Genomic DNA, 12,463 nt, shown 5'->3' on the forward strand with positions numbered 1-12,463 from the left:
CCTAGCACTGCTGAAATAACCGGCGATGTCAGACCGTTGTTCAATTCATATGTCAGAGTTCGAGTTCTTGCCCTTTCTTCTGCGATGCATTCCACAAAGAAGTACACACGAGGAAGAGGGGGGAGGTCAGGAACACGAAAGCCCGATGAACCAGAAATAATTGCAATTAGAGCAGCTACAGGGGCTAGTTGGTGTTGCATCTTGGAAATTCGCGCTTTTTTATCGTACGAGGACGGACTGAGTACACACACAAACACAGAGCGCAGACTAACAACTGTTTTATTTCAAGGCATTTTCCTCACATATATACCCAAGTGAAAGCATCACAAAAACTCGAAGCAAGATAAAATATTCAAATGGGCATGCGCATGACATATGAGTTAGTTTGTTCCTATGAAGTGGATTTCTTTTGAAGAAAGATTAATGGATGGTGCGCTGATACATTCGTCGGCATGTGCCTGTGTCATCATGTAAGATTCGGTTATAACTCGTTCCATTTTATCGTGTACCTGCGACAAGATTGTGGTTTTCTCGAAAAGCGGCTCACATTTACACTGCGAAACATGTGTTGCTAGATTTCCCGGATGCGTGATTAGTTGACAGTTATTTCGATGTTCTCTTAATCTTGTATTTAAACACCTTTCCGTCTGTCCGACGTATCGCCTACGGCATGTCAAAGGAATGTTGTAAACTACTTCCTTATTGCATTCCACAAACTTTCTAACGTGGTTTATACCGCAATTGTTACTCTGGCTTCTTCCCTTGCAGCCATTAACCCTTCCACACATTCCTATTAGTTTTTCCGGAGCCGAGAAAACCAGTTAGATACGTGGATGATTTCCTGCTTTGCCTACCATACAAAAGATCGGATTCAGTTAACGTGGAAAAAATCTTGCAGAAGTTCACAGAAGTGTTTCCGGGGCTAGAATTCACGTTTGAAATGCCAATTGAGTCTTCTTTAAAGTTTCTAGACCTTCAGATTTTTCTTAATTGTGATCATACATGTTGGATGTACTTAACAAAAGGAACTAAGACCATCATGAGATACAGTTCTGCGCATTCAAAGTTAATCAAAAGGGGCGTAGCATTTTCTAGTCTAAAGCAAAGTGTGCAGAAATCCTGTCCTCATAAAATAGCGCAGAGCGTCAACATACAGGTGGAAAGGCTGAAGTGCAGTGAATTTCCTGATTGTGTGATTGCGTCGGTGGCTGAAAAGCTGTTAAAAACAATTAACGGAAAAAAGAATGGTAAATGTGAGGGATCCGCTACCGAAAAAGCAAGACCAATAGTTCTGCCATACATACACACAGTCTCACACAAGCTAAAAAAGATTGCAAATGCACAGAATGTCGAACTGGTTTTCTCGGCTCCGGAAAAACTAATAGGAATGTGTCGAAGGGTTAATGGCTGCAAGGGAAGAAGCCAGAGTAACAATTGCGGTATAAACCACGTTAGAAAGTTTGTGGAATGCAATAAGGAAGTAGTTTACAACATTCCTTTGACATGCGGTAGGAGATACGTCGGACAGACGGAAAGGTGTTTAAATACAAGATTAAGAGAACATCGAAATAACTGTCAACTAATCACGCATCCGGGAAATCTAGCAACACATGTTTCGCAGTGTAAATGTGAGCCGCTTTTCGAGAAAACCACAATCTTGTCGCAGGTACACGATAAAATGGAACGAGTTATAACCGAATCTTACATGATGACACAGGCACATGCCGACGAATGTATCAGCGCACCATCCATTAATCTTTCTTCAAAAGAAATCCACTTCATAGGAACAAACTAACTCATATGTCATGCGCATGCCCATTTGAATATTTTATCTTGCTTCGAGTTTTTGTGATGCTTTCACTTGGGTATATATGTGAGGAAAATGCCTTGAAATAAAACAGTTGTTAGTCTGCGCTCTGTGTTTGTGTGTGTACTCAGTCCGTCCTCGTACGATAAAAAAGCGCGAATTTCCAAGAAGTTTAGGGTCAAATGAAAGGAATAAGGGGTCATTTTGCCTTACTGGATGCGGCACAACATGCTTCAGAGTACTGTCATCAGATATTCCTCGAAACATGGCGGTGTTTGTCTGATGGTTGTCCGTCACAATACGAACAATGAAAAACCCTGCGTCTCAACAGCTTTCAGCACATTGAACGTCAGGCTGCGTAGACGGTCATGGTTAAGGGTCCTGGTAAAAAAATACCCAACGGGAATCACGTAAGCCGTGGAAAGCCCACGCAAAACAAGACAAAGGAGCCTGTTGGCTATTTTAGTGGCACCACCAGCTCGAGGTTCGCAGTCGATATCAACGAGCCCGAATATTCTATCAACTTGACGATCATATATCACTTTCTGCTGTATTGACATTTCGTCAGTGATAAGGCTGCAGTACGGATCTTTTTCTGACCGCAAGCCTTGTCTCTCTACTTGGAGCCGTTCCCTTATCAGGCTGGTTACACCCGTCTCTCCTGTGGAAGATCCGACAAACTTTTGTAAAGTGCTTCTACACGGCAGCTTCAGCAGCTTGCTCCCCCGTACATGATCGTAACTTTTGCAAGATGTCGCCTTCCACAGTACACATTCCCGTAGCGTGGGCTCCTGCCACGTTGGACGTTTCTTATCGAAGTTGATAATTTGTTCCATGACAAATTTCGCAGTGCTATCTCCTTCATGCGCGGCTGTCGCAAGGGCCTTTAGAGCTTGCACAGCGCGGTTCTTTTCATATTCCTCAACTTTCTCTCGGAATTCGTCGCAGTTTTTCTGAAGTTCTTGCAAGCGCTTGCTCAGTCTCTGCACTTTCACTTCCAGGCGATGTGCACTCCGTTTCGTCTCTGCGATATATCCAGCCAGGTCGAACGTCGTCTGGCATTCTTCATGTTTTAATCCGCTCTCAAGGTGTTCCTGACCACCCGTAGACTCGCCCAAAGCTATGTTTTTTTGTGCCTTGCACGGGGAAATCGATCGGCCGTGTGACTGGTATTCAGTGGCTGCGCCTTTAGCATCAGGTTCTTCGACACGAGGACGTTTCCTTTTTTTTCATTTGTCACTAACGCCGGTTTCCCTAAAATTCTTGCTTCCGTGTGCGCGCCACGTGGCACACGAAGAAGGCTTTTGCGCTCCTTGCAACGAGAAGGCAACATGTAGGTTGGGTAGGACGGAAATTGAGTTGGCACGGCTGTTGGCAGCAGCAACTTGCGTTTCATTCCTACCTTGTAGTCATCTGCTGTGAAATGAAGCGAACACACGACAGTCCAGGAGCTGGGCTCCCAATTGGCTGCCCTTGTCACTCCCTTCTCGGGAAATGTTCCGCAGCCAGGCATTCCGGAGGTTTTCCTGGGACGGCAGCTCGTGGTAGCACAGTTGCGGGTTTCTTGAAGCATTCGACATACAAAGCGGCACGCCAGAATTTTTGGGCATCCCGTGCACTGCAATTCATCCACGGAATTCTAAACCCAAATGAAGTCCAGAGAAAAAAAAAGGTATCGCATTCTTACCGCACGACGCAGGATACAACCGTCGCAAAGTAGAGAGGATTAGCGGGATTCCACCTTCGCGCGAGGCAGTGCCAGCAGGTGCAAGGGCCATTCCTTCGCCGATATGCAACGCCCCCACCTGCCGTCGTGGCCTGTCAGTCAACTTTCCCCTTCACGCGCGCTCTTTTGTTCGCGAGCCGAATCGGCAGGCCGCACCAGAGGGGGAGATCGAGCGGCCGTTGTATGACGAACATAAATACCAGGTGGTAACATGAAAATGATGGCACGCACGTCATGTAAGGCATGATTTACATGTCGTGCTGATGGTGCCCCTGCGGCCGGTTCGCTGGCTTGATATGCACCAAGATTCGTAGCGCGTGACGTCGCTGTATAATTGTGGCTTTTGTGGCAATCCGGCAGGTCCCACACATTGTGGGAATCAATATAATGCGAAACAGCCAGCAAAGAGCTGCTTATATCCCCTTCTTCGTCTTTGAGGCAGATGAAGTAATTCATGTCATGGCATCTAGTCCACTATATATCGCATGTTTGTCATAAATGCATGTATGTAGCATGTGGTATATACAACGCATGACCAGTAATTTATGTTCGTCACGCACCCATCCGATGCCATAGCAAATTTGGCATGATGGCAATATTGGCGATACAGGCATGATGACGTTAACCCGTCATCATGCCTGTATCGTAGGGGTACCTATGTAGTGTTTATTGTTTTCATATAAGAGTAGATAGCGAGCACCGCAATCTTAATTGACGTTGCACGCCATTGCGCCTGCATAGGCTGTTTTTAGAAAGCATTTGCTAGATCTGGCATGGCTGTGTGGTGTTATAGGTGACTGACGCGCAGAATGCTTGGATTCGATTGCTGCTGAGACCCTCATTTTTATTATTTAAAAAGTGACAACACTGCCGTAGTCGGTTTTTTCTTAATGCTCGCACATCTAAATTACCAATCTTTGTGCTCGCCGTTCCTGTGTACATATCAATTTTCAATCACCTGTGGCGCACACACGTACACCACGGCCCGTGGTAAACGGGTATGTGCCAAACCTGTCTGGCGGAAAGATTTTGACGACGTACGCGACAGGATTTTGACGTTATTCATGACATGACCAGGCAGTCACATGCGTCAAATTATCTTACCCTCCTATGCCAGTTTTGGTCTACACCAAATTAAGGAAATAGTTACGAAAACACCTAGACGTGGGCGGATAGATAGATAGATAGATAGATAGATAGATAGATAGATAGATAGATAGATAGATAGATAGATAGATAGATAGATAGATAGATAGATAGATAGATAGATAGATAGATAGATAGATAGATAGAAACGCTCAATGTTACTATGGTTCGCTAAGGAATGCTTCGTATTTAAAACACCCTATGCGGGCGTAAAGGCGGTGCAACGTAAATTGTGGTTGTAGTGCTGTATATATAATTTTATCACAAAGCAATAATCAGTGCATATGTAGTACAATGTCTTACGATACAAGCGTCATGTTAGGTTAGCGTATGTGGGCCCAGTGCTGGCTCCGCTTTTACAGCGGTCTAAGAAACATTACACTTGTATTTCTATGATTGAGCAAGCGATTCAAGCGTTGCTCCACGCCGGCTGAATAGGCTAACAAAAGGCACATATGAGAGTTACATCGTCGCACCGTTATGTGCACTTCGTTTCCATAATACTGACGTATGTGCTCTAACGTGAGTGCTGACGTTAAGTCACACCATAATTTCTCCTTTAAACACCAGCGTCGTCGACGCGCCTCGTAAGCCCGCGATGTCACACAAGTACTACACTTAATAAACACGTCGATCCTCTTTGTAACGCTTGCCTCAAGTGGAAAAAAGGCAGTATAGAACTACTCGCTGACTGCTTCGTGTGAAACCGATTCCCACAAGGCGTGGGATCTGCCGAATTAGCATCCCGACCTTTCGGAGTGGCACTTGGCGTCGTCACTCGCCTAGTTGCTCAAGAAAAAGCAGGAAACTGCTCTGCGTGGTGCTTCCAAAACACACCCGTACTCGGATCTTGGAGGCGATAATTTACCTCCATGGAAACACACAGATATTACAAAAAATAATAGAATTCGCATAAGATCTGCATAGTGTGCTTTTAATTCTTCAACATTGCACTTATATTATTCAATTCTTGTAATTGGAAAGAAAAAGGCTGCTCAATTATGTTTGTGTGCGATCGGTGAGCTGCATTTGAGCGCTAATTGCCTAATTCGGAATTTGCATGGCGTCAATGCATATCCTTCAGAATGGCCGACTCGTTTGCCACGTTTTTTCTGCATATATAGTGATTTAAAATGCATATATCATCACATTGTTCTGCAAGTCTAGCTTATGTTGCAGGCGAAAAACAAAGCTGGAAGCACAAATAAGAACTGAGGTTGAAGAGCGCTTCTCGGCGCGCCGGTCATTTCTGAACCAAAGCACAGAGCCAATCTTGCTGACGGGACAAGTTTGCGTCGGTACTTTCGTTTTCTGACTTCGGGTATCTGATAAATTCGATTGAAATTAGCGTTACCTTATTCCCGGCATTGTCAGGGCTCCCTCGTTGCCTGAAATACGCAGGAAGTATACGGAAGTCATCGCAGAACGTAGACAAAAAAAACCAGCAGCTAGCACCTGAAAGCTTGCGATATGCGACTAGTTTCATTCTTGGCCTTGATTGCAGCTGGATTCCTGTAATAGTACAGAAATCACGTATGATAAATCAACATTATTAAAATACTGCAACAGTATGAAACGTTGGGCTAGCTGGTAAAGTAGCATGTTCGGTACCGCACAAAAGCGACGAAGACAGAGTAAAAAGAAATTGCCAGATTCCACGGCTCGTGGGAATCGCTTTCATGCGAAGCTGTCACCGAGAAGTTCTATGCTGCATTTTCTGGCTTTGATCCGAGCGTTACTAGTTGGATCGACGTGCTTTTGTAAGAGGAGTAGTTGTGTGGACACCGCGGGCTTACTCGGCACCTCGACTACACTGACGTTAAAAGAATAACTTATAGAAGAAGACACGCAAATTGGGCGAGTTGGTGAGGTTCCCTGGGAAAAATATAAAACAGCGCTTTCCGAAACACAACACGAAGGAAGAAGAAACACACATGACGTCAGACCTATAGTCTGACGTAACGTGAGCACTCACGTTAGAGCACATACGTCAGCACTATCGAAACGAAGTGCCTTTTATGGTGCGATGTCAATATTATACTTAACTTTTGTTAGCGTAATATTCTGAGGTCGAGTGCCGCTTGAATTTAGCCTGCTGAACCAGAGGAATACAAATTGCTATAAAAGCGCAGCCAACGCTGGAACCTGACATAACGCCTGCATCGTAGGAGCACATATGTAGTGTTTATTGCTTTGTTATGCTATTTGTTAGGCAGAACCACAGCCGCAGTTGTCGTTGCTGCGCCATTACCCTTCCATATGGTGTTCTCCTAAGCAGTTTCTAGACCTGGCATGACTCTGCGCAAGAATGCCTGAGTGTCACGCTGAATGATTGGCGTCTATTCCTGATGGGATACTAATATTTAAATGCGAAGCATTCGTTAGCCGACCTAGGCACTTTGGCCGTTTCTATCTATCTATCTATCTATCTATCTATCTATCTATCTATCTATCTATCTATCTATCTATCTATCTATCTATCTATCTATCTATCTATCTATCTGTCTGTCTGTCTGTCTGTCTGTCTGTCTGTCTGTCTGTCTGTCTGTCTGTCTGTCTGTCTGTCTGTCTGTCTGTCTGTCTGTCTGTCGAACCGCCTACATCTGGCCGCTCTTCTGGTCGTCTCCATAGCTTCTAATATACGAAATTTTGCATAGCAGGGAATCAGTGGGTGACCAACACGAATCACTGGTCATGACATAAATAATACCAAACGCCTGTCACGTACGTCATGAAATCCTTTCCTTCAGCCACGTGTGACACTTTTCGTGTGTACAAAACAGCCCTCACAGCACTTCGCGTTGCCTAGCAACCAACCGGCAGACGGGAACGCGCTCTCTTTGCCCTCTTCTTAATCGTCGTCGTCTTCATCTTATACTTCGCTGTCAAAACATATGCGCTGATTCCTCCGGCGCGCGACGCAATAACTTTGATGGGCGCCACAACGAGTACAGACAGAGAGAAAGAAAGGGGAATAGCAATAAAGACAGATATTCTACGGGAACAAATAACTCTTTGCGAGGCGAGATTCGAACCTGCGTACCCACAATTCTAAGGCGGGCGTATTAAACACTCGGCTCTACAGGCACGCTAGCAGAGCATAGCACAGCCTTGTATAGTATAGTTAGGGCTCCAGGTTTTCGGAGTTTATTTTAGATGCGAAGCAGCTTTTGCTCGGGGCTTTCTCCGTCCTTCCATTGGCGACCGTCCGCTCGGGAATCATGTGTGCTACCACGCGCTAGCACGTTCGGGCCCGTGTAAGGGGCTGGGTAAGATGCTGTGGCCTCTCCCCCTTACACTCTCTCAGCAATCATGTGATGGCGTCGGGGAACGAGATTCTGCAGACGCGCGATGAACCCACGTGCGTGTCCATGAACCCGGGTGGCGTGCTCCAACAAGAGTTCGGGACGAGTAACAGCAACAGCAACTACATTGAATTCATGGTGTGCTCCGCTTGCGAGGACGCGTTAACATCGGGTAAGGTGCCCGTGATGAACGGAAGTTTGAGTCGACGCATGCGCTGCTTCGCATCCCCACATGGTTCTCTTTAGTGAGAAATGGTGTAATATTTTTCTTGAAATTAGGAGGGTGTTTCTCGGAGTTCATTTTCTTTGCGAAAATTCAGCGTCTATCTCAGTTTATTTTTTAAATCCCCAATTCTCCGAAATCCGGAGTTATTTTTTTTTAAATTTTTCTCAATACTCTAATTTTAAATGATTTGATATATGAGCACGAAAACATCCGAACACATTAGGACTGCTTTAGATATCTGGAAGGTTTGAACGCACATATTGTCACGTGGTCGTGACGTCGATGAAGACAACAGTCAGCACGTCCGAGATGAAACTGTTTATTTGGCCGAACTTGTGGCCCAGAAACTGAAAGTCAAACTACAGCAATACACTGATCGCGGCGAACAGAGCGTCGACCGTCGATCAACTGACAAGCGGTCGATCAACGGACAAGGCAGCGATGGCAGCTGTTTTCCGCGGGTCTGGGCGAACACCACCCTTGCTGATCACGTGACTCAAAAATAGTAGCTCCTCGTATGCAAAGCGGCACTTTTCAGGCTTCAAGGTGAGGCCAGAGGTCTTGATTGCTTGTAGTACAGCGTCAAGGCGCCGGAGGTGTTCGTCGAAGCTTGAGGCAAACACAATGACGTCGTCCAAGTACACAAGGCAAGCCTGCCACTTCAATCCAGCAAGCACGGTGTCCATAACGCGCTGGAACGTCGCAGGCGCCAAGCAAAGACCAAAGGGCATAACCTTGAACTCGAAGAGGCCGTCTGGTGTTATAAAGGCAGTCTTCTCTCGGTCTCTCTCGTCGACGTCGATTTGCCAATAGCCGGTCTCGAGGTCCATCGACGAAAAGTACCTCGCGTGTAGAGTCGATCTAGGGTGTCATCTATCCGTGGGAGAGGGTAGACGTCCTTCTTAGTGATTGTGTTCAGCCTGCGATAATCGACGCAGAAGCGTAGGGTTCCGTCCTTCTTCTTCACTAACACCACGGGTGACGCCCATGGACTCTTCGACGGCTGGATGATGTCGCCGCGTAGCATTTCGTCGACATGTTCCTTCATGCATTCGCGTTCTCGCGTCGAAACTCTGTACGGGCTCTGCGGGAGTGGCCTGGCATTTTCCTCTGTTATGATGCGATGTTTTGCGACTGGGGTCTGGCGGATTCTTGACGATGACGAAAAGCAGTCCTTTATTTCAAGAGCAGGGTTTTGAGCTGTTCTTGCTTATGCTTCGGAAGGCTAGGATTGACGTCGAAAGCTGGTTGAGGAGCTTGGTTCGTCGGTGTGGGCTCGGAAGAATCGTCGATGGCGAAAGCATTGGTGGCTGCCACAATTTCATCGATGTAGGCGACTGCCGTGCCTTTGTTTACGTGTTTATACTCGTTGCTAAAATTTGTGAGCATCACTGTTGCTTTGCCTCCCCGCAACTCTGCAATTCCTCTTGCCACTCAAATCTCGCGGTTAATCAACTGGTACTGGTCGCCTTCAACGATGCCTTCCAGGTCTGATACTTTCTCAGTGCCCACGGAAATGATGACGCTGGAGCTAGGGGGAATGGTGACCTGGTCTTCCAGCACATTCAAGACATGCTTCCCTGGCGGCGTGTACCGCGGTAATGCTTTTTCCGTACATAGCGTTAGCGACTTGGATCTGAGGTCGATGAAGGCCTGAAGGCCTTCATCTGCACCATGAAGGCCTAAGAAGTCCATACCAAGGATGACATCTCGGGAGCCAAGCTGAAGGACTACGAAGCTTGCGGGATAAATCCGGTTGTTGATGGAGACCCTCGCTGTGCAGATTCCTGCCGGCGTTACTAGGTGACCTCCAGCTGTCCGGATTTCGGGGCCTTCCCAGGCGGTCTTGACTTTCTTCTGCTTCCTCGCGAACGGTCCACTGATGACAGAATAGTCCGCTCCAGTATCGGTGAGAGCGGTGACGTTGTGGCCGTCGATGAGAACGTCGAGATCACTCGTTCGTCGCCTACCGTTTCGATTTGGTCGCGGCGTCGGATCACGGCTACGTCGGTTTGTCCCGCTGCTGCGACGTTGCGTCGTCAGGTCTTCATCGGGCCGTGAAGTTTCGACGTCAGGGTTTCGTTCGGCTTGCGGCGTGTTCTTTATATTTCGTTGCGGCGTTGTCGTCGGCGGCGGAGGATCTTCGCTATTTCGGCGTACAGCAACCGCACATCCATCGGTTGCTGCCCTTAGTTTTCAGGATACGGGCTGGGTGATCGGCCTCGCGTTGGGCCAGTGTATGCTCGGCGTTGGGGGGAGACATAGCGGCCTGGCGACGGCGCATGGGAAGGTTGTCGGGCGTCCATTGCGTTTTCGCGATGTAGTCGGCGATGTCGCGTGGTCTTTCCGCTCGCTGTGGACGCGGCGCATCGATGGCGAACCCACGCAGTCCCATATATCGGTACTGGCAGCGGCGGTAAGTGTGGCCAGCTTGCCCGCAATGGTAGCAGAGTGGCCGGTGGTGGGGAGGCGCGCCAAACGTCGGTCTTCCTCGGCGTGTATAGCTGGCCGGCTGGTGGGCGGTATGACGTCGGTGGCGGCGGCGGAACTCCTGGGGCGGCGCGGCGTCTTGACGTGGGCAAGGAGGGGGGGCGTTGCGTCGGGCTGCAGCAGCATAGCTCGCTGCTTGCAGCTGCGGCTGCGCTGACACGTGAGTGCCCAGAGACTGCTGGATTTCCTCTCGCACGATGTCAGAGATCGAGGCAACTTCAGGCTGTGGCAAGGGTAACAGCTTCTGCAGTTCTTCCCGCACGATCGCTCGGATCGTTTCACGCAGGTCGTCGGAGCCGACTGCATTAACAGCTGGGTTGTCTTGAATCGATCGGCGATTATACTGGCGGTTGCGCATTTCCAGCTTCTGAATCGTCGTCGCCTCTGAGATGAATTCTTGGACTGTCGATGATGATGATTAGTGGGGTTTTTTTGGCGCAAGGGCTATGGGTGGCCAAAGAGCGCCATGTCTGTTATGTGGTGCTAGCGATGACCAATGATTGCGATGACAGGGTGTATTGTGGCTGTATAGAGGCCTAAAATCACGCGCTATCAGGAAGCGTAAAAAATGTGTATACAGTATAAAATTATGGCAGTGAAATGTCGTGTGGTCTATGGGTGTGGGATAAATGACGAGTGAGCATGGTATTTACAAGTGAGAGGCGGGATAACATTACTAGTGTCTCCTCAAGGCCTTTGATCCCAAAGGCCGGGAGGCAGGTGCTTCCTATGATAGAAACCGCAGCAGCATCAATCATGAGGCCGCGCTACGGAGCGCCTGGACAAATAACGTTAAAATTGTGTGCATCTTTTAGGAATGCAAAGAGGGACTGATATTTAAAATGGGGTTCTCTGTCAATGAACATAACAGGATGGAGTGGGTACTGCAGGTATATGGATGAAAAATGCTTTTTTTCAGAGAGCGTCTAGTTCCGTGCATTGCAGTAATGTGTGGAGTACAGTGAGGGGGTCGCCACAATGGTCACACACAGGTGGATCGCCTTCGGACAAAATGTATGAATGTGTACTGTATATGTGGCCAATGCTAAGTCTGCAGAGTAAGTTCTGTGTGGCGTGATTTTGATACTGGCGGCCAATTACCTAGTTGCGGCTTGATAACGTGCAGTTTATTTTGTGTGTGCCTATCCCATGTGCTCCGCTAAAAGGCCCTGAGCTTTCTCTTGAGGAGTGGTTTTAGGTCTATTGGAGGGATAGCTACGAATCTACTTGGACTGTTTTCGTTTGCGGATGCTGCTTGTTGGTCCGCCAACACGTTTCCTTGGATCTCGCGGTACCCTGGCACCCAGCACACTATGCCATGTTGTTCGAGTGTGTAGATTGTGCATAAAAGTGAGTATAGTGGGACAATGACAGGATTTATGTGTTTTTCGGAGTTTTTAGGGCTTTCACTACACCTAAGGAATCCGTGTATATCACTGCACTTTGTAGTTTTAATTGTTTAATGTGTTTGACGGCCGCAAGTATGGCGTATGCCTCTGCTGTAAATATGCTTGTATTCGGGTGCAGAACGCCAGTATGTGAAAAGGATGGGCCAACCGCTGCGTACGACACAGAAGTGTTAGACTTTGAGGCGTCTGCGAAGAATTCAGGGTATGAGTACTTGTGTTGTAATTCGAGGAAGTGTGCGCGGATATGTGCAAGTGGCGCGTGCTTCGTAATTTCCACAAAAGAAACACCACAATCAATAAGCTGCCACTGCTAGGGCGGGAGATGTGCAGCGGGAGCCATTAGACAGTGTTCGC

This window comes from Rhipicephalus sanguineus, chromosome 8 (assembly GCF_013339695.2).
Source record: "Rhipicephalus sanguineus isolate Rsan-2018 chromosome 8, BIME_Rsan_1.4, whole genome shotgun sequence".
Lineage (NCBI taxonomy): Eukaryota > Metazoa > Arthropoda > Arachnida > Ixodida > Ixodidae > Rhipicephalus > Rhipicephalus sanguineus.